This window comes from Arvicanthis niloticus, chromosome 10 (genome assembly GCF_011762505.2).
Source record: "Arvicanthis niloticus isolate mArvNil1 chromosome 10, mArvNil1.pat.X, whole genome shotgun sequence".
Lineage (NCBI taxonomy): Eukaryota > Metazoa > Chordata > Mammalia > Rodentia > Muridae > Arvicanthis > Arvicanthis niloticus.
The window spans coordinates 77,100,394-77,123,290 of record NC_047667.1 but is presented as its reverse complement, the minus strand read 5'-3'; the positions used below and the strand labels follow the sequence as shown (position 1 = coordinate 77,123,290).

At 37.3% G+C, this 22,897-nt stretch overlaps 1 protein-coding gene across 1 annotated transcript in view; it reads left to right on the top strand.

Moving 5' to 3' along the window:
* Nucleotides 1-22,897, top strand: part of LOC117716056 (uncharacterized) — a 126,001-nt gene that overhangs the window by 33,621 nt on the left and 69,483 nt on the right.

The following is a 22,897-nucleotide window of genomic DNA, read 5'->3' as shown; positions in this document are numbered from 1 at the left end:
CAACAAAGTTTAGAGGAAATCTTCCGTAACTTAAAGAAAGAGATGTCCATGAATATACAAAAAGTCCACAGAACTCCAAATAGAATAAACCAGAAAATAAATACCTCCCACCACATAATAATCAAAACATCAAATGTACAAAAAAAAAAAGAAAAAATACTAAAAGCACTAAAGGAAGACGGTAAAGTAACATATAAAGGCAGACCTATAAGAAGTACACCAGACTTCTCACCAGAGAGTATAAAAGCCAGAAGATCCTGGATTGATATCATACAGACCCTAAGAGAACACAAATGCCAGACAAATATACCCAGCAAAATTCTCAATCACTGTAGATGGAGAAACCAAGATATTCTTTGACAAAACCAAATTTACACAATATCTTCCCCCAAATCCAGCACTTTAAAAGATAATTGATGGAAAACTCCAACACAAGGTGGAAACTACAACCTAGAAAACGCAATGAAATAATCTTCCACCATCCCAAAAGAAGATAGTTACAGAACCATAATTCCACCTCTAACAACAAAAATAACAGGAAGTAACAATCATTTTTCCTTAATAAGTCTTAACATCAATGAACTCAATTCTCCAATAAAAAGACATAGACTATCAAACTGGATACATAAACAGGAACCAAAATTTTGCTGAATACAGAAAATATACCTCAGTGACAAAGACAGACACTAATTCAGAATAAAAAGATGGAAAACAATTTTCCAAGTAAATGGTCCCAAGAAACAATCTGGAGTAGCAATTCTAATATCAAATAAAATCTACTTTCAAGCTAAAGTAATCAAAAAAGATAAGGAAGGACATTTCATACTCATCAAACAAAAAATCTACCAAAATGAACTCTCAATTCTGAATATCTATGCTCCAAATGCAAGGGCACCCACATACACAAAAGAAACTTTACTAAAGCTCAAAGAGTACATTGCACCTCTCAAAATAATAGTGAGGGATTTCAACACCCCACTCTCAGCAATGGACAGATCATGGAAACAAAAACTAGATAGAGACACAATGAAATTAACAGAAATTATGAACCAAATGGATTTACCAGATATCTATAGAGCATTTCAGTCTAAAACAAAAGAATATACCTGTTTCTCAGCATCTCATGGTACCTTCTCCAAAAAAGACCATATAATTAATTGGTCACAAAATAGGCCTCAACAAATAAAAAAAATTGACATAATTCCTTACATCCTATCAGGTCACCACAGACTAAGACTGATCTTTAATAATGACAAAAACAATGGAAAGCCCACATATATGTGGAAACTTAATAATGCTCTTCTCAATGATGACCTCGTAAAGAAAGAAAGAAAGAAAGATATTAAAGACTTTTTAGAATTTAATGAAAATGAGGACACATCATACCAAAACTTGTGGGGCTCCATGAATGTAGTACTCAGAAGAAAACTCATAGCTCTAAGTGCCTACAAAAGAAACTAGAGAGAGCCTACACTAGCAACTTGACAGTACACCTGAATGCTCTAGAACAAAAAAAGCAAATAAACCCAAGAAAAGTAGATGACAGGTAATAATCAAACTCAGGGCTGAAATCAACCAACTTGAAACAGAAAGAACAATACAAAATATCAAAAAAAAAAAAAAAAAAAACCAGGAACTTGTTCTTTGAGAATATCAAGAACATAGATAAACACTTAGCCATACTAACCAGACGGCACAGAGACCATATCCAAATTAATAAAATCAGAACTGAAATGGGATATATAACAACAAATCTAAGGAAATTAAAAAAAGCAGATCCTGTTACAAAGATCTATATTCAACAAAACTGAAAATCTGGATGATATGGACAATTTTGTAGACAGATACCAGGTACCAAAGTTAATTCAGAAGCAAATAAATCAACTAAACAGTCCCACAACCCCTAAAGAAATAACAGCATTCATTAACAGTCTCTTTACCAAAAAAAGCCGAGTACCAAATCATTTTAGTGCAGAATTCTATCAGACCTTCAATAAAGACCTAATACTAATTCTCTTCAAACTATTCCACAAAATACAAATAGAAGGAACACTACCCAATTTGTTCTATGAAGCTACAATCATGCTCATACCTAAACCTCACAAAGACCCAACAAAAAAAGAGAACTTCAGACCAATCTCCCTTATGAATATTGATGCAAAAATACTCAATAGAAATCTTACAAACCGAATCCAAGAATATCAAAACAATCACCCATCATGATCAAGTAGGCTTTATAGCAGGAATTAAGGAATGGTTCAATATTTGGAAATCTATCAATGTTATCCAGTACATAAACAAACTCAAAGAAAAACACCCACATGATCATCTCACTAGATCCTGAGAAAGCACTTGATAAAATTCAACATCCCTTCATGTTAAAAGTCTTGGAAAGAGCAGGAATTCAAGGCCCATATCTAAACATAGTAAAAGCAATATATAGCAAACAAGTAGCTAACATCAAACTAAATGGAGAGAAACTTGAAGCAGTCCCACTAAGATCAGAGACTAGACAAGGCTTCTCACTCTCACCCTACATAGTCAATATAGTACTGGAAGTCCTAGTCAGAGCAATTAGACAACAAAGGAAGCCAAAGGGATACAGATAGGAAAGGAAGAAGTCAAAATTTCACTATTTCAAGATGATATAGTATACTTAAGTGACCCTACAACTTCAACCAGAGACCTCCTAAACCTGATAAACAACTTCTGCAAGGTGGCTGGATATAAAATCAACTCAAACAAATCAGTAGGCCTCCATTATTCAAAGGATAAACAGGCTGAGAAAGAAATAAGGGAAATGACATACTTCACAATAGTCACGAATAACATAAAATATTTTGGTGTGAATCTAACCAAGCAAGTAAAAAGTCTGTATGACAAGAACTTCAATCTCTGGAGAAAAAAATCAAAGAAGATCTCAGATGGAAAGATCTCAATTGCTTGTGGATTGACAGGATTAACTTAGTAAAAATGGGCACTTTGTCAAAAGCAATCTACTGATTCAATGCAATCTCCATCAAAATTCCAAATCAATTTTTCATAAAGATAGAAAGAACAATTTGCAAGTCCATTTGGAATAATAAAAAACCCCAGGATATCAAGAACTATTCCCAACAATAAAAGAACTTCTGGGGGAATCACTATCCCTGACATAAAGATGTAATACAGAGCAACAGTGATTTAAAAAAAAAAACTGCATGGTATTGGTACAGAGACAGGCAGGAAGATCAATGGAATAAAATTGAAGATCCAGAAATGAACCCACACACCTATGGTCACTTGATCTTTGAAAAAGGAGCTAAAACCAACCAGTGGATAAAAGACAGCACTTTCAACAAATGGTGCTGGTTCAACTGGATGTTAGAATGTAGAAGATTGAAAATTGATCCATTCTTATCTCCTTGTACAAAGCTCATGTCTAAGTGGATAAAGGACCTTCACATAAAACCAGATACACTGAAATTAATAGAAGAGAAGCTGGGGAAGACCCTCAAATATCTAAGCACAGGGAGAAAGTTCCTGAACAGAAAAACAATGGCTTATGCTCTAAGATCAAGAATTGACAAATGAGACCTCATAAAATTGCAAATCTGTAAGGCAACGGGCATTGTCAATAGGACAAAACAGCAACCAAGAGATTGGGAAAAGACCTTTACCAATCCTACATCTGATAGAGGGTTAATATCCAATATATACAAAGAACTCAAGAAATTAGACTCCAGACAACCAAAGAATCCTATTAAAACATGCAGTACAGAGCTAAACAAAGAATTATCAACTGAAGAAACTCTAATGACTGAGAAGCACCTAAAGAAATGTTCAGCATCCTTATTCAACAGGGAAATGCAAATCAAAACAACCCTTAGCTTCCTCTTCACACCAGTCACAATGGCAAAAAAAAAAAAAAAAAAAAAAAAACAACAACAACTCTGGTGATATTAGATGCTGGTGAGGATGTGGAGAAAGGAGAATACTCCTCCATTGTTGGTGGGATTGTAAGCTAATACAACCACTCTGGAAATCAGTTTGGCAGTTCATCAGAAAACTGGACGTAGCATTACCTGAGGACCCAGCTGTACCACTCCTTGGTATATACTCAGAAGATGCTCCAACATATAACAAAGACATATGCCCCACTATGTTCATAGCAGCCTTATTTATAATAGCTAGAAGCTTGAATGAACCCAGATATCCTTCAATAGAAGAATGGATACAAAAAATGTGGTACATTTACACAATGGAATATTACTCAGCTATTAAAAACAATGAATTAAAAAAATTCTTACGTAAATGGATGAAACTAGAAAATATCATCCTGAGTGAGTTAACCCAAACACAAAAGAACACACATGGTATTCACTCACTGATAACTGGATATTAGCCCAGAAGCTTGAAATACCCAAGATTCAACTCACAGACCACATGAAGCTCATGAAGAAAAAAGACCAAGTGTGGGTGCTTCAGTCCTTAAAGGGAGTAACAGAATACTTAAGGAACAAATATGGAGACAAAGTGTGGGACAGTAACTGAAGGAGGGGCCATCTGATGACCATTTCACTGGGTACCCATCCCATATGAAGTCACCAAAGGAAGACACTGATGTGGATGTCAGGGAGTGCATGCTGACAGGAGCCTGATATAGCTGTCTCCTTAAATTTCTACCAGAGTCTGACGTATATAGAGGCAGATACTCACACCTAACCATTGAACTGATCAAGAGGTTCCCAATGGAGGAGTTATAGAGAAGACTGAAGAAGTTGAAAGGGTCTGAAACTGCATGAGGTGAGCAACAATACCAACCAACCAGAGCTCTCCAGGAACTAAATCACCAGCCTGGGAGTCATAGGGATGGACCCATGGCTCCAGGTGTATATGTAGGGGAGGATGGCCTTTTGAGGCATAGGTGGGAGAGGAGATCCTTGGCCCATGAAGGCCAGACTCTGAGTGTGGGGGAATTCGAGGGTGGAGAGGTATGATTGGGGGGTAAGTGGTGGCACATCCTCATAGAAACAGGAGGAGGGAGGATGGGATAACAGGTTCCTGGGTGTGTAGTGGGTAAGGGGATAACATCTGAAATGTAAATAAAATATCCAACTAAAAAAAGGTAAACAAAACAAGTGGAGAAAAAGTCATTGGTCTGTAATATCTTACAATATTAATGATAACTATACACCAATAAAAAGACACAGGCAAAAAAAAAAACTAATTTGAAAATAGGACCCATTATTCTGCTGCATACTAGAAACATATATTAACAAAAAATATGTTAGTGCAGAATAAACAACTGACAAATTTTTCCAAGCAAACATACCCAAGAAGCAACTCAATCAGGCACTGTAATATATAATAAAATAGACTTTCACCAAAAAATAATCAAAGGAAAAATCCACGAAGATGACATCTGAAAATAATGGCCTTTACTCAAGTACCAACAGTCATTACATTCTCCCAACCCAAAATACCAAGGAATATTTGGTTCTAATGCCCATTGTTACCATACTTTCAAAGAAGAACTAATATCAATTTTCCTCAAACTAGTCTACAAAGTAGAAACAGAAGGAACATTGGAAGCTCATTCTATGAGCCACAGCTAACCTGCTATCTAATCCACAGTGAAATTCAACTAAGAAAAAGTATTTCAGACCAATCTCTCTTATGAACATTGATGACTGTGGCAGGGCACCAGATGTTGGGTTGGGAAGTCCTCCACACTGGCCACAGGATGGTGGGTCTCGATAGATAAGAGAAGGTCTTTATCCAAAGGCTGGAAACATGGCGGCAGGCACCAGAAGACAAGTGGAGTCCCAAGAGTTCAAAAGTTTATTGTTCATGGTGAATGTGGATGGGTCTGGATGTGCGTCCCCCACCCCTTTAAAAGTCAGGGGGAGCTGGCTTAAATAGGGAGGGGGAACGAGGAGGGACTTAATTGAGCTATGACCCTAGCCTTTAGATAACTCATGAATATGGAAAACTTGAGGCTGAAGCCTGTTAGTCACGCCCTCTACCTGTACCTGTAGATGGTGACACAAAACCTCTCTGGAAAAAGCTGCTGAGTCAACGTGTCTGCAAGGTGCAGGTTAATGAAGGATGTGAACTGCATGGAGGTGTTTGGAATCAACAAGGGGCATGGGGAGATCCATGCCATATCTCACAGGACATGCGTCTCACAGGCCACGGTCCTGTTGGGTTTCTGGCTATCTCAGACCCAGGGCTCTGCAGGGGAGACTTAAACCATCAATTGATGGCCCCATTGTAATGGCCTTCTCCTATTGACTATACTCACACCTCTTATTGACTCTCTTGACACTTATTGACTCTTATTGACTCTCCTATTGACTCTATTACAAGGAAATCTTGGGTATTTATAAGCACAAGCAGGAGAACACAGGTGAAGACATTTTACCACATGCACCATGCAGCTGGGGTCACTAAACAGCTAAACAAGCTATGTGGGATAAACAAGATATTTATCATAGTATGCTTCAGCTGTTGTAGGCTGTTGAAAAACAAGTCTCTCATCAGGGTATATGGCTCCAGATGGCTGCAAAGATGATAGCTGCATTCTAGCCACTTTTTGCTAAAAGTCGGCTCCCAACACCCACCGGTGACATTTTATTAAATAACATAACTCCAAAACGAATTCAATAAACAAATTGAAACATCATGCACATTGATTAAGTGGGCAAGATATTTTTATGTAATCTGTATCTATTGTTGGGTGTGGTTTCTTTAATTTCTTTATCAGCACATTGTTTGCTTGTATAATGGAGTAGAAATTATATGTATTGTATTTGTATTGAAAAACCTTTTTTACTGAAGGTGTTTATAAGCTGTAAGTATTCTCTGATAAAACTCTGTCATCCCTTAAGTATACTATCATATCATCTGCAGATAGCCATACTTATTTATTTCCAATTTGTTTCCCTTTGATCTCTTTTAGTTTTCTTATTGCTCTAGCTAAAACATCGCATACTATTTTGCAAACATAGGGAGAAAGTGGAAAGCTTTGTCTTGACCCTGATTTTAGTTGAATTGTTTAAGGTTCATTCTTTTTAACACAATGTTGGCTATTGGCTTGCAACATATAGTTTTTTTTATTGGATATTTTATCTATCTACATTTCAAATGTTTTCCCCTTTCATAGTTTTCTTTCTGGAAATCCTCTAGCTCATCTCCCCTCCCCCTAAAGCTATGATGTTCCTTCCATTCCTACCCACCAAGTCCTGCCTTGCTGCTCTGGCATATCCCTAAACTGGGGCTTGTTTATGTATACAGGCTGTATCCTGCCTGCTATGGGTATAGAAACAGAGTGGATGATCAATGTAAACAAATCAAAGAACCTGAAATAAGCCTGCACAGTGGTGGACAATTGATTTTTAAAAAGAAAGAAGCCCATTACATACAATGGGAAAAAAGAGAGCATCTTCTTTAAATTCTTTAAATTCTTTTAATTGTGCTGATCTTACAGGACATCTGAATGTGATGAATTAAATAGAATGATATTTATCACCCTGTACAAAAACTCTATTCCAAATGGATCAAAGATCTCAATATAAAATTAAATATGCTAAATCTAATAGAAGAAAAATTATGGGATAGCCTTGAATGCAGTTATACAGGACACAACTTCTTAATAGGCAACCAATGACTAAGTAGCAAAATTCTACCAATCACAAATGCGACCTCATGAAACTGAAATGAATCCTTCTGTAGGGTAAAGAACAATGGCAATAGGACAAAACAAGAGCCAACAGATTTGGAAAAGATCTTCCCTAAATGTACATACAATAGAAGGCTAATATCCAAATTACATAAAGAACTAAAGAAATTTTACTTCAACAAACCTAATAACCCAATTAAAATACGGAACTAAATAAATTCTCAACAGAGAACTCTCAAATAGCCAAAAAGCACTTAAAGAAATGTCCAGCAACGTTAGTCATCAGGGAAGTGCAACTAAGAGTCTTTGGTATTCCATTTTGTACCAATCAGAACAGTTAAGATAGAACACTCAGGAGATATTACATACTGCCACACATATGGACCAAGGGAAGACTCCTTCATTAATGGTGGGGTTGCAAACTTGTACAAACACTTTGGATATCATTTCAGTGGTTTATCAGAAAACTAGAAATAGTTTTACTTGAAAACACAGTTATACTGAAGGTCATACAAGCAAATGATGCTTCACCATTACTCATAATAGTCAGAAACTGGGAACAACTCTGATGTCACTCAACTAAAGAGTGGATACAGAAAATGTGATTAATTTCTGCAAGGAAATAGCATTTTGCTATTGTTTTAAAAAGAATAACATCATAAATTTTGCAAGCATAGCTCAAATTTATGAGATACATAGAAAGCAATGCTAAGAGGAAAGATCATAACACTGTCTTCTTTAAAAAAAAATAGATACATCACTTACTAGCAAATTAAAAGTACACATGAGCTCCTGTATCTGAGGCCTGGTGCAGACCCACACCCTGTCCACTCCTGTGTGGACACTGGGCCCCTCCTGAGACATCAGAGAGGGTCCACTGAACTCAGAGTGGTAGGAAAGAAGACCCAAACACTGCCCTATGCCCATAGCTGGGTGCGCGGAGCACTCATAGCTGGGTGCGGGGAGCACTCAGATTCTAGCAGAAACCCAAACCCTGCCCTTGAGGCGTGGGGATCCCCTTCAGCCCTTCTCTTGGATCGGATGCCTGGTGCAGACCCAAGTCTGGTTCGCTCCTGTGTAGACACCAGACTCCTTCCGAGACAACCTAGAGGGTCCACATAACGCAGAGTGATAGAGGGTCCACTGAACCCAGAGTGGCAGAGGTATCACTGAACCCAGAGTGGCAGAGGAACAACAGAACTCAGAGCAACAGACAACATATCTGGAGACATCCTAGAGAAACCACTGCACTTGGAGCAGTGGACACCTTATCCTGAGACATCCTAGAGGAGACACTGCACTCAGAGCAGTAGGCACCTGATCTTGAGACATCCTAGAGGAGACACTGCACCCAGAATAGCAGACACTTAGCTGGTCTACTACCTTAGAGGCACCATATCCTGAGGCATCCTAGAGGTACCACTGTACTCAGAGCAGCTAGAGGAGATCACAGAGATATCTGGACCCCAAGGAGATCAGACACAAGCAAGATAACTGGAAAGGCAGGCTTCAGTCAGAGACAGTGAGTACAGGCAGCACTAGAAATAACCAGATGGCAAAAGGCAAGCGCAAGAATGTAAGCAACAGAATCCAAAGTTACATGGCATCATCAGAACCTAGTTCCCCCATCATAGCAAACCCTGAACACCGCATTGCACCGGAAAAACAGGATTCAGAATTAAAATCACTTCTCATGACGATGATAGAGGACTTTAAGAAGGACATAAATAACACTCCCAAAGAATTTAAGGAGAACACTGGTAGACAGACAGAAGCCCTTAAAGAGGAAACACAAAAAAATCCTTTAATGAATTGAAAGAAGACACAACCAAACAAGTGAAGTAATTAAACAAAACCATCCAAGATATAAAAATGAAGGTAGACTACCATGGAGATAGAAAACAAAAAAACAAAAAAACAAAACAAAACAAAAGACCAGGAGTCATAGACACAAGTATCACCAACAAAATCAACAAAATACAACAAGAGATAAAAGAGAGACTCTCATGTGCAGAAGATACCATTGAAAACATTGACACAACTGTCAAAGAAAATGCAAAATACAAAAAGCTCCTAACCCAAAACATACAGGAAATCCAGGACACAATGAGAAGGCCAAACCTAAGGATAATAGGAATAAATGAGGGGGAAGACTCCCAACTTAAGGACCAGTAAATATCTTCATCAAAATTATAGAGAAAAACTTCCCTAACCTAATGAAAGAGATGTCCATAAATATACAAGAAGCCTACAGAACTCCAAATAGTTTAGACCAGAAAAGAAATACTTCCTGCCACATAATAATCAAAACATCAATTGTACTAAACTGAAAAAAAAAAATCTAAAGTAAGGGAAAAAAGGTAAAGTAACATGTAAAGGCAGACCTATAAGAATTACACCAGACTTCTCACCAGAGACTATAAAAGCCAGAAGATCCTGGACTGATATCATACAGACCCTAAGAGAACACAAATGCCAGCCCAGACTACTATACCCAGCAAAACTCTCAATCATTATTGATGGAGAAACCAAAATATTCCATGACAAAACCAAATTTACACAATATCTTAGACAAATCCAGCACTTCAAAGGATAATTGGTGGAAAACTCCAGCACAAGGAGGGAAACTACAACCTAGAAAAAGCAAGAAGGTAATCTTCCAACAACCCTAAAAGAAGGTAGCTATACAAACATAACTCCACCACCAATAACAAAAATAACAGGAAACAACATTCATTTTTCCTTAATATCTCTTAACATCAATGGACTCAATTCTTCAATAAAAAGACATAGACTATCAGACTGGATACATAAACAGGACCCAACATTTTGCCGCATACAGGAAACACACCTTTGAGTTCTACCTATGAGTAAAAGGTTGGAAAATAATCTTCCAAGCAAATCGTCCCTATTAGCAAGCAGGAGTAGCAATTCTAACATCAAATAAAATCGTTTTTCAACCAGAAGCAATCAAAAATGATAAAGAAGGACACTTCATATTCATCAAAGGAAAAATGTACCAAGAGGAACTCGAAATTCTCAACATCTATGCCCCAAATGCAAGGGCGCCCACATACATAAAAGAAACTTTACTAAAGCTTAAAGCATACATTGCACCCTACACAAAAATAGTGGGAGATTTCAACACCCCACTCTCAGCTATGGACAGATCATGGAAAAAGAAACTAAACCAAGACACATTGAAACTTGTTAGGTGCCATACGAACCTCGCCCCAAGATGGCAATGGCCACCCAAGGGCCAAGTGATAAACAAGTTCTTATTAGGTGTGAAGGCTGTGCTTCAAGGTGGCCTGATCTTACGCAAGTGTCACGAGCCTAAGGAGAGATCATACGTGGCATGAGTTCATGGGCTCCTGGCAGGGTTTATAAGCTGTGCCCAGGAAGGGATCATGGGCTTGCAATCTTGACTACCAACTGCTAAGCATCCTGAGTAAACTGTTGTGAGAAGGAACTGGTTGTTCCCTGTCTTAATTCCTGCTGGTCAGGGTTGGCGTGGCACAGAAACTAACAGAAGTTACGAACCAATTGGACTTAACTGACATCTGTAGAATATTTCATCCTAAAACAAAAGAATATACCTTCTTCTCAGCACCTCATGGTACCTTCTCCAAAATAGATCAGATAATTGGTCACAAAACAGGCCTCAACAGATATAAAAAGATTGAAATAATCTCTTGTACCTTATCAGACCACCAAGGACTAAGACTCATCTTTGACATGGACAAACACAACAGAAAGCCCACATACACTTGGAAACTGAACAATGCTCTACTCAATGATAACTTGGTCAATGAAGAAATAAAGAAAGATATTAAAGACTTTTTAGAATTAAATGAAAATGAGGACACATTATATCAAAACTTGTGGGTCTCACTGAAAGCAGTACTAAGAGGAAAAATCATAGCTCTAAGTGCTCACAAAAAGAAAATAGAAAGAGCATACATTAACAACTTGACAGCAAACCTGAAAGCTTAAGAAAGAAAAGAAGCTAATATACCTAAGAGGAGTAGACAGCAGGAAATAATCAAACTCAGGGCTGAAATCAACCAAGTTGAAACAAAAAGAACTATACAAAATATCAACAAAACCAGGAGCTGGTTCTTTGAGAAAATCAACAAGATAGACAAACCCTTAGCCAGACTAACCAGAGGGCACAGTGACAGTACTCAAATTAATAAAATCAGAACTGTAAAGGGAGACATAACAACAGAAACAGAGGAAATTAAAAAAATCATCAGATCCTACTACAAAGGCCTATACTCAACAAAATTGGAAAATCTGGATGAAATGGACAATTTTCTAGACAGATACCAGGTACCAAAGTTAAACGAGGAGCAGATAAACCATCTAAACAGTCACATAACTCCTAAAGAAATAGGAACACTCATTAAAAATCTCCCCTCCAAAAAATGTCTGGGGCCAGATGGTTTCAGTGCAGAATTCTTTCAGACCTTCAAGGAAGACCTAATACCAATACTCTTCAAGCTATTCCATGGAATAGAAACAGAAGGAACACTACCCAATTTGTTCTATGAAGCTACCATTACGCTCATACCTAAACCACAGAAAGACCCAACAAAGAAAGAGAACTACAGACCAATCTCTCTTATGTATATTGATGCAAAATACTCAATAAAATTCTCGCAATCCGAATCCAACAACATATCAAAACAATTATCCATCAAGATCAAGTAGGCTTTATCCCAGGAATGCAGGGATGGTTCAATATTCGGAAATCCATCAATGTAATCCACTACATAAATAAACTCAAAGAAAAAACCACATGGTCATCTCACTAGACGCTGAGAAAGCATTTGACAAAATTCAACATCCCTTCATGTTAAGTCTTGGAAAGATCAGGAATTCAAGGCCCATACCTAAACATAGTAAAAGCAATATACAGCAAGCCAGTAGACAACATCAAACTAAATGGAGAGAAACTTGAAGCAATCCCACTAAGATTAGGGACTAGACAAGGCTGCCCACTCTCAACCATTCCTATTTAATATATTACTGGAAGTCCTAGCTAGAGTGATTAGACAACAAAGGAAGCCAAAGGGATACAGATAGGAAAGGAAGAAGTCAAAATTTCACTATTTGCAGATGATATGATAGTATACTTAAGTGACCCTAAAACTTCCACCAGAGAACTCGTAATCCTGATAAACAACTTTAGCAAAGTGGCTGGATATAAAATCGATTCAAACAAATCAGTAGCCTTCCTCTATTCAAAGGATAAACAGGCTGAGAAAGAAATTAGGGAAATGACACCCTTCACAATAGCCACAAATAAAATAAAATATCTTGGAGTGAATCTAACCAAGCAAGTGAAAGATCTGTATGACAAGAACTCAAGTCTCTGAAGAAAGAAATAGAAGATAATCTCAGAAGATGGAAAGATCTCCTATGCTCCTCGATTGGCAGGATTAACTTAGTAAAAATGGCTATCCTGCCAAAAGCAATCTACAGATTCAGTGCAATACCCATCAAAATTCCAAATCAATTCTTCATAGAGATAGAAAGAGCAATTTACAAATCCATTTGGAATAACAAAAAACCTAGGATAGCTAGAACTATTCTCAAGAATAAAAGAACTTCTGGGGGAATCACCATTCTGGACCTCAAACTGTACTACAGAGCAGTAGTGATAAAAACTGCATGGTATTGGTACAGAGACAGACAGGATGATCAATGGAATAGAATTGAAGACCCAGAAATGAATTCGCACACCTATGGTCACTTGATCTTTGACAAGGGAGCTAAATCCATCCAGTGGAAAAGGGACAGCATTTTCAAAAAATGGTGCTGGCTCAACTGAAGGTCAACATGTAGAAGAATGCAAATTAATCCATTCTTATCCCCTTGTACAAAGCTCAACTCCAAGTGGATAAAGGACCTTCACATAAAGCCAGATACACTGAAACTAATAAAAGAGAAGTTGGGGAACACCCTTGAATACCTAGGCACAGGGGAAAAGTTCCTGAACAAAACACCAATGGCTTATGCTCTAAGATCAAGAATCGACAAATGGGACCTCATCAAATTGGAAAACTTCTGTAAGGCAAAGGACACTGTCAACAAGACAAATCGGCAACCAACAGATTGGGAAAAGATCATTATCAACCCTAGTTCCAATAGAGGGCTAATATCGAATATATACAAAAAAATCAAGAAATTAGACACCAAACAACAAAATAACCCCATTAAAAATGGGGTATAGAGCTAAACAAAGAATTCTCAACAGAGGAAACACGTATGGCCAAGAAGCACCTTAAGAAATGTTCAACATCCTTAGTCATCATGGAAATGCAAATCAAAACAACACTGAGATACCACCTGACACCAGTCAGAATGGCTAAGATCAAAAATTCAGGTGGTAATAGATGCTGGCGAGGACATGAAGAAAGAGGAAGACTCCTCCACTGTTAGTAGGGTTGCAAGCTGGTACAACCACTCTGGAAATCAGTCTGGAGGTTCCTCAGAAAATTGGACATAGCACTACCTGAGGACCCAGCTATACCACTCCTGGGCATATACCCTGAAAATGCCCCAACATATAACAAAGACATATGCTCCAGCATGTTCATAGCAGCCTTATTTATAATAGCCAGAAGCTGGAAAGAACCCAGATGCCCTTCAACAAAGGAATGGATACAAAAAATATGGTACATTTACACAATGGATTACTCAGCTATAAAAAACAATGAATTTGAGAAATTCTTAGGTAAATGGATGGAACTAGAAAATATCATCCTGAGTGAGGTAACGCAATCACAAAAGAACACACATGGTATTTACTCACTGATAAGCAGAGATTAGCCCAAAATTTGAAACAACAAAGATTCAACTACCAGATGACATGAAGCTCATGAAGAAGAAAGAACAAGTGAGGATGCCTAGGTCTTTCTTAGAAGGAGTAACTAAATACCCAAGGGAGCAAATATGGAGTCAAAGTGTGGGACAGAATCTGAAGGAGAAGTTGTATGGGGACCATTCTACCTGGGTATTCATTCCATGTGCAGTCACCAAAAATAGACGCTGAAATGGATGTCAGGAAAGGAAAGTTGACAGCAGACTGATAAGACTTCTCCTTTGAGGTCCCCCAGATTCTGACTTACCCAGAGGCAGATACTCAAAGCTGACCATTAATGTGATTAAAGGTTCCCAATGGAGAAGTTAGAGAGTAAACTGAAGGAGCCTAAAGGGTTGGTGGCCCCATGAGGAGAGCAACAATACCAACCAGCCAGAGCTCCCCAGGGTCTAAACCACAAGCCTAGGAGCACATATGGAGAGACACATGACTCCAGCTGTATATGTATGGGAGGATGGCCTTGTTGGGCATAGGTGGGAGACTAGATATTTGGTACCTTGAAGGCTGAACACTGGGGGGGGGGGAGGAATCTGAGGGTGGGGAGGGGGAATGGTGGGTAGGTGGGTAAACACCTTCATAGAAGCAGGAGGAGGGGGGATGGGATAAGTGGTTCCTGGGTGGTGGGGGAAATGCGGTAAGGGGATAAACTTTGAAATGTAAATATTATATCCAATAAAAGAGGGGGGAAAAAAAGAAAAGTGGTTAGAACCAATATCCCTAACAAAATGTCAGCCCTCTTAAAAAAATATCTTGATACTAAAATTTGTTTTGAGAATTGTATATTGCAAAATGATCAGCCTTGGTGTATCGACTCATCAAGCAAGCTGGACAGACCTGCTCAAACCTCTGAGGTCCGGAAATTCCATCTGGAGGCAGTGACGACACAGCATCAGAAGCTTATCAATTTGCTCTTCCCCCCCACTCCTCTTCTAATATCTCAATGCCCATAATCAGCTTGAAGAAGCTATTGAAGACTCAGTGCCTCTATTTCCTGGACTAAGGTGGTAAATGTTGGGCTGTCATTTTAGGGAAAAGTAGTGGTTTTGTGGGAATAGAGAGGAGTAGCTAGAATTTATTGCACAGCCAAAACCTATTAGTAGAAATCTGTATAATTATTATCTAGATAAAGATATAAATTCTTAAACAGCACCAATTTACTTTGATTACAAATTTTAAAGTTTTCATTGGTACGAGTTTCTTATTGATATAAAAGTCAGAAGAATATTTTTACTCTCATAGGCATTGTACCAGTATAACACATTTAGGAATACAAGGCTTAGACCCAGTCCTTCTTTAACATTTTTAACTGATATGAGATGGTCAGCCTGTGAGTTAAGGGACTATAGCAAATTCATGGCTTGGAGTTTATTGTTAGGGTGTTTTCTATGTTTTATTTAGAAATAGCTGAGTGGAGTTAACAGACAACAGTCCAGATCACGATACATGGATAGTTGGTTTTCAAAACATCAGAAATCCACAGAATTGATATTACAAACATTTCTGTATTAATTTTCATTTTGATTAGAGACCTGTCTGCTCCTGACACCTTCCTGCATTGAATTCTAAGAAAAAATTGACCATCTTTGGAGTTATTCCAGTTGTGGTAAGACAGCCACTAGACAAGAATTGCCTCTTTCCTTCTACAGACAAATTACTGTCCAGAAAAGGACACACTTGCAGAATAGTCGACTGATTATATCTGCCTAGACCGAGTAATCAGTCCTTAATAATTCTGCATCACAAATGTCTGTCAGATGATCCTGGGCCAGAAGGCAGAAGAACAGATGCTCCAACATTTTGTAGTAGAGGGAGTGTCCAGGTATTCAGAGGTCTCTATAAATTGGCTAAGTTTTAGAAGCTATGCTTTGTGCTTCCCACAATTATAGTTAACTCAGTCATTCTTGATTTCTGACAGGGCTGAAAACTTATAGCCTCATAGCCAGTCCTGGCTATTTACCTTGAAAGAAATGATTTGAGTGGATGGTCTTCAGTTGACATTCATTCTAAAGCCAAGGAAAAAGCCAGGTAAAGAACTAAGTGTTTTAGTTAGGATAGAATAGGATAGGATAGGATAGGATAGGATAGGATAGGATAGGATAGGATAGGATGACAGAAGTTCTGGGTAGTCAACAAAATGTTGGACTGGGTATTAGGACTATCTTGTACCTCACAGGTACAAATTGGCATAATTATGGTCTAATTTTATTTTGAGAGAAAAGTTTCATTTTAACAGGAAGGGTGATATGTAGGAGGAGCTAAGGTGGGAGGAGTATTGAGAGGAAGAGAAGGAGTAAGAAGAGTAGGAGAAGAAGGAGAGTAGAAGCTAGGTGATGAAAGAGAGAAAGAGGGGAGAGACAGGCAGGCAGATGTTCATGTATCTCCACCAGTCAAAGATAGTTGATATATCTCAGTTGGGTAGTGTGTTACACCTCTGATTGAGCAATACCAAACTTATAAAGCCTTTGATTAACATTGTTAAAAAATGTATAAGTGTAAAAAGGAAAAGGGGGCATGGGATAGGGGTTTCCTAAGGGGTTGGTGAATGCGGAAAGGGGATGGCATCTGAAGTATAAATAAAATATCCAATAAAAAATAAAAAAACAAACAACAAAAAGAAAATATGAATAAAAAATGTTATGTAGAAAAAAAAGAAATAGCATTTTGCTATTGTTTTAAAAAGAAGGACATCATGAATATTGCAGGCAAGTGAATGGAACTAAAAACTATTATCCTGGAAGATCTCTCCTAGACTGAAAAGGGCATGTATTGTTTGTACTCACTGATAAGTGGATATTAGCCATAAAGTATCAAAGCACATGATACACTCCACAGTACAAAATTTAAACAAGAAAAATTCAAGTACAGATTCTTGAATCTTACATAGAGGAAGAAATAGATACTCATAGGACCCAGAGGGAGCAATATAAGTTGGTGAAAGGGGGCATGGGGAGAAAAATTGGTGGGGCAGAATCAGCTGTGCAGAGAGACAGGTGAGAGGTCTAGCATTACAAACTAGTGGAAGGAATTCTGAACCCGCTTACAAAGGGGTGGGGATAAAATCTATTAAGACCAAAATATCTGCTGGGATTGTGGATGCTCCCCAGAATCAATGGTTGTGAATGCAGACATGATGCCTAACAATGCATACATGAACCAGAAGAGGTTATCTCCACTAGCCAGGGAGTTCTCCTAGTAGAGTGTTAAGGTCAACAACCCATCAGCAAAATATTCGAACTCATGTTGGATGCTGACTTTTAGCAGAAATTGGCTAGAAAGCAGCTATCATCTTTGCAGCCATCTGGAGCCATATACCCTGATGAGAGACTTGTTTTTCAACAGCCTACAACAGCTGAAGCACACTCTGATAAATATCTTGTTTATCTCACATAGCTTGTTTTGCTGTTTAGTGACCCCAGCTGCATGGTGCATGTGGTACAATGTCTTCACCTGTGTTCTCCTGCTTGTGCTTATAAATACCCAAGATTTCCTTGTAATAGTTTCAATAGGAGTCAATATGAGTCAATAGAAGGAACAATAAAGGAGTAACCAGACTTTACTACAAACTCTGGTTTATGTCCATTCTTCTCATCTCTTGCCCCTCCATCTCTACTCTCTCGCTTGACCAGAGCACTTAGCCCCAAGTGTGGGGCAGAATGGTCTGCAACATAGTGGCCCCCAACTGAGGGACAGAACAGTAAAAGTGGGCTGATACATACTAAAGTTTGTCCTGTCTTGCTGGGGGCCACCCCCCTCCCCCGCGGCTTGGAGATGAGAGGGGAGAGATGCAGCTTCTTCTTCTTCTTTCTTCTCCTCCTCCCACCAGTTCTTATTGAGGCAGCCCCTAATGCTACTGTAGCTGATCTGCAGTCAGCAATCCTGTGGCCTGAAACTGGCACTTGCACCCCAACCTTAAGACCAGCAAGGAGTTAAGTAAATAGCCTTGTACTACCCTAAAAACTTCTTCTGAGGATAAGAGACTGCAAGCTAGGGTGATTAACACCTGCAGCCTAGGATAGAGGATTAGGCAATGTGGACTTTGTTCTATCTCAGCAGGAACTACTGGTTCACAGGAAGAAAAGACACTTAGAAAAGTTGCTATAGAGTTTATTAAGTGTAAAAAATAACCTATGAAAGTGATCTGAGGGGAAATGCAGAAAAGTCCTAAGTGGGAAAAAGGAAAATGTCTTTTCTATTTGGGAAAAGTAAAATTTCTTATTCTATCTCTATTTTTTCTTCTATTCTAACTCTATTCTAACTAACCTAATTCACTATTCTAACTGACTGACTATTCCAACTAACTCTATTCTAACTAACTAACTAACCAACTAACTGACTTCTTTGTCTTTGTCTTCAGTATTTATACACCATTCAGAGTAGATGATCACATGTTACAAAGTTCATCACAAGTTCACACCAAAATTTGGATGATAAATTGAAACAGAAGTTTACAACACAGAATGTTTACATGATTACCCATTAGGAGAAATTATCTAGCTAGACATTCATCACCTGTCTAACTCCACAGATTCACAGAAAGTTTGAAACTATAACTTAAGAAATTAATGATGTTTTGTATAGATAAATCCAGGCAATATTTTCTCTTTTGTCCTGGTAAGCAGGAGAAGGTCTAGGGGCAATTAACTGATAACACTGGGAGACTGGCAGAGTTCTCTTTGTAGTTTCGACTATGCCTGAGTGACTTAATAGCAGTCCCGATATAAAAGAGCTTAATCATTGATATAATTTTAGGAATTCTTATAGGATCATCATTAAGACTTAAGAAGTCATTATTTGTCTATATAGTATCCCTATAAGACAGTACATCTTTGTGGATCTGTAGAGATCTGCTACAAAGTGGTGTGCTATTGTTTAGTGATAGTTGCATATGTCTAACAAAAATAATAATGGGGAAAGCATATTAATAGCAGGAATCTTTCCTAAAATCACGTCCACCACAGCCTTGCTAGTGGGGCACAACCATCGTAGATTATATAATAATCTGAGGCAAGCATTTCAGGATGATCATCTGCCAATTATTAGCTTGTCCCATTATGGCTCCTGACACTGTCTATACTCTATGTAGAAACAAAAATGAAGCAGAGAATGATGTAATGGACAACCAGTAAGTGCCCCAAATTGAGACTCATCCCATGACCAAGAACTAGTCCCCAACAGTGGGAATGATACTTCGTTATTCTTACAGGCAGAAGTTTAGAAGTGTCCTCTGAGAGTCTATTTGCACCAGCTGACTAAAACAGATGCAGACTCCAACAGCCAAACATTGGATAGAGGTCAGCAACTCTTACAGAAAAATTAGTAGAAAGGTTAAAGGCCACCAGGGATATACAAACTCCATAGCAATACCAAAGAAGTTGACTAACCTTCGTAATTGGCAGTAGTCAGAAACTGAGCAACTACAGATAGCAGACATGGGCTAGAATGAGGCCTCCATAACCTAGGGTTGCATTTTCTGACTGCTATGGCAAAGGAAGTTCCTAATCTCACAGAGACTTTATGTGCAGCATGGAAGAATATCCAGGCAGGGCACAAGTTTTCAAGAGAAGAAGGGGAGCAGGGATGGGAGGAGGGACACTATGAAGGGGGACTGGGAAGGACACATGTTTTGGGATGAAAATAAATTACTGAAGTAATTTTTAAATCTACAGATATAAGTCATACAGCCAACATCATGCCAATTGAAGACAACTTAATGCAAAGGCCTTCGTCCTAAAAAATGTGATACTGATGTTTATTTTACCAGTACCTATTCAATATTGTATTCTACATTCTACCTTTTGCAAGAAGCAAAAGAAGAAAATGAAAGTGATACTTATAATGAAAAAATAAGTCAAGGTATTCCTATTTCTGAAGGCATCTTGCTCTTTTTCTCCTTCTCTTTCTCTATCTATCTATCTATCTATCTATCAATCTATCTATCTATCTATCTATCTATCTGTTTCTAGTAAAAACCTTCCAGAAATGATAGATAAATTCAAAACTGTGGTTTTAACATTTTGCAAACATTATCTAAAATGGATTTAAAAGTATAAACATTAAAAGCAAAATACTGAAATTTTAGAATAGACTACATTCAATCATAGACTCTACCCATTACAATATCTATACCTAAACCTATAACTATATCTATATTATATATATATGTATATATATACATACATATATATATGTACTTATATAAACTTATACATTTATATCCTACCTATATTAATATAATTATAGATGGAGGATAGATAGATATAAGTACATAGAAATAAACCTAGATAATATATATAATCTTATTCAGAAAGTACATTCATAGATTACATATGTATATATGTAAATATTTATTTAGGTATGTATACATATGTACATTTAATATATCTACTATATATGTATGAATATTCTAATTTTTTATCATCTATCTATCTATTTGAAAGTATTTTTTGAATAGAAACCCCTTTTCCACAGAATTAAGGTCAACAATTTACAACTTGGATTTTATAGACCTAAAATTATTCAGCGCAGCTCAAGAAACCAAAACTGAGTGAAGTGCCAAGGATGAGCCTTGGCTTGCAGATGCAAACTCAGGAAAGGCTATCTGGCCGTAATGAATGAATATCTCAAAGTTAAGTCACGGATTACAGGCTGATTGCCTATGTTCTGCTGGAGATAGATTTCAAACAGATACCTTTCAAGACAGTTCTCTCTTGGAGTTCCAAAATCTCTCTGGATAGAATTGTGAAAGACATAATTCCAAGTATAGTTTACGTTTTAGAGAAACTTCTTTCCATCTAGATTCATAGAATGTTATTTGTGAAGTCTTACTGATATACTAACTAGTACTTAATGCATTGGCAATTTTCATCCTTACTGAAGTTATTAATACTCTTCAATTAAAAGATTCAAAGTACTTCCTTCTTGTTTAAAAAGATGATTGTCTTGAAATTGTCATTTTCAGCATGTTTCCATAAATAGATCTGACTGTTGTGTCAAGGCAATATTTAAAAGACAGAAAGCAATAAGTAAAGGGATCTGTTGAAAAGCTATATTCAGATGTGATCCCAGTGATATGATCTGCAATGTTGAACCACTGTGTTCAGAAAGGTCAGCAGATTCATTCCACAGAGTTTAACATGGGACACAGGTTAATAGCCACAAAGAAGAAGAGAGACAGGTTTATTATGTATATATGTAAGGAGGAGGCAGCTTTGAGATATTTAGCAGAACCAGTTTCTCTAGGTGAGAAATATTTTCGATAAAACTTCTATGCAGGAGAATTCTATAGTAGACTATATTCAGCACACACAATGACTATCAAAGTATGTGCCAAGAGGGAATTGTCATCTAAAATCTTCATCTCATCACCAAACAATTGGTTGACTTGGTACTTTTCCATATACCCAAAGTTCTGTTCCTTGAAATGACAGTGACAGTATCCATAACACACACACACACACACACACACACACACACACACACACACTCACACACACAAACACACAGTGAAAAAAGTCAGGGTTTGTCTCTTCAGGATATATACACTTCTTAATCGCTGTTTTGGCATTTGTCTAAATCAATCAAATTAATTTTTGAGACATGATTCTGTTGGTATTATTAATGATTAAATGTAGGATAAGAATAATATAATCCAAGAATAAAATAAAAAAACTAAACATATCAAGGCTGAATTACTAGAAGACAGTTTTAATATATTTATTGATGCCACTGACAAAAAAGGGAGTAGTTTGCGTTTTAAAATTACCTATAATACACACCCTATAAAAAGCTCAAAGACTAACAAAACAATAATCTTCACATAAAATTTATCTCACAAATGTCAATATTCTACTCTATTAAAATACACAGAACACTATGCAATTGGTTTTTATTAGGATAATTATTAATATTATTCTGGCTTAAATCCTTACATTTTAAAATATTATTCTTCAAATTGTTAGAACATAAATTCATACCATGATTAATTAATGATTTCAGATTATTACTGGGTGAACAATTTTTTCATTTTTTAATTAAATACTTAATATGAACATAAGCTGGTTTTGGGTAAAATGTTTCCAATTCCTAATGAAATATAGGACTTTCCTGTGGTAATGAGTAAGGTTTCAACATTATTTAAATTCTTATGAATACATTTCTCATTGTAAATAACAGATTTCTGCATGAATACTGGAAGAGTAATTACCTATCATGTTAGTCTCTTGCATGGATCATGTTTGTGATAAATGATTTGCCATATTCTTTACATTTGTAAGGTTTGCCTCTAGTATGCATGCTAAATTTGGTTTGCAAATATGGTTTCTGAGTGTAGATTTTTCCACTTT